A 1,619-nucleotide genomic window follows, 5' to 3' on the forward strand; every position below is an offset into this window, starting at 1 on the left:
ACTCAGTTCTGTGCATGACCTGAGGGCGGGCCCTGCCTTAGTCATCACTGTGTCCCCAGCGCCCAGCCCAGTGTCTGGCTTATAGCTCCATGATGTCAAGGAGGTGCGCAAGTGCCTCATAGCTGTGCTGACAAAGGCAGTCGTCACGTGCACTTTGGAGGCCAGCAGCTTAGTAGTGCGAGCTTGAAGGTCTTTTCTCCTGGGGTCAGAATCACCACCATTTCCAAATCTAGAAACCTGGGTAAGTTGCTAACCTGATAAGGGAGTAAAAACACTGGTAACCACCTCCAAGACTGTTCAGAGGATGCAATGGGTAATCTACCTAAAGCACCTAACCCATGGCACATAGAAAGTGTTTGATATGTTAACTATTACTAGCAGGCAACAGACAGATTTATTATAAATCACCTCCTACCTTTGCAAGGGAAGGACTGTCTTGCCCAGATTCCTTTTTTTTTTGAAACAGGGTCCTGCTTTGTCACTGAGGCTGGAGTGCAGTGGCATGATCTTGGCTCCCTGCAACCTCTGCACCCCCCGAGGCCAAGTGATCCTCCAGCCTCAGCCTCCTGAGTAGCTGGTAGGCCCACACCACCATGCTCAGCTGATTTTTCCTTTTTTTTTCGTAGAGACGGGGGTTTCTCCATGTTGCTCAGGATGGTCTTGAACCCCTGAACGCGTGTGCTGCAATTGTGGGTGTGAGCCACTGTGCTCAGCCAATTTCTCTTCTTTTTAAGAATATTTGTTTCCAAATTTACCATGATAACCATGAATTACTTTTTTATTGAGTGTCTTAGTCCCTTTTGTGTTGCTATAAAGGAATACCTAAGGCTGGGTAATTTATAAAGAAAACAGGTTGGCCAGGCATGGTGGCTCACGCCTGTAGTCCTAGCAATTCGGGAGGCCGAGGCCTGCGGATCATGAGGTCAGGAGATTGAGACCATCCTGGTCAACATGGTGAAACCCCATCTCTGCTAAAATACAAAAAATTAGCCAGGCATGGTGGCATGCTCCTGTAGTCTCAGCTGCTCGGGAGGCTGAGGCAGGAGAATCGCTTGAACCCAGGAGGCAGAGTTTGCAGTGAGCCGAGATTGTGCCACTGCACTGCAGCCTGTCCGCAGAGCAAGACTCTGTCTCAAAAGAAAAAGAAAAGGGGTTAATTTGGCTCATGGTTCTACAGTCTGTGTAAGAATCATGGCACCAACATCTACTTCTGATGAGGACCTGGGCCTACTTCCACTCATGGTGGAAGGCGAATGGAAGCTGGTGTGTCTGGAGACCACACGGGAAGAGAGCACCTGGAGGGGAGAGAGGTGCCAGGCCTCTTTTAACAATCAGCTCTCGCAGGAAATAATAGAGCAAGAACTCCCGATTATGGCATCAAGCCATTCATGAGGGATCCACCTCCGTGAGTCAAACACCTCCCATTAGGCCTCACCTCCAACACTGGAGATCAACTTTCTTTAAAAAATATATATATTTTTTTCTTTTTAGTATCTTTTCTTTAGACCAGATGGGATCAAATTTCAGCATGAGATCTAGAAGTGTCAAATATCCAAACCATTGCATTGGGACAAAATTCATATAATGTAAAACTTACCCGTTTTTTTTCTTTTTTTTTT

This window comes from Cebus imitator, unplaced genomic scaffold (genome assembly GCF_001604975.1).
Source record: "Cebus imitator isolate Cc_AM_T3 unplaced genomic scaffold, Cebus_imitator-1.0 Scaffold181, whole genome shotgun sequence".
NCBI classification, from domain to species: domain Eukaryota; kingdom Metazoa; phylum Chordata; class Mammalia; order Primates; family Cebidae; genus Cebus; species Cebus imitator.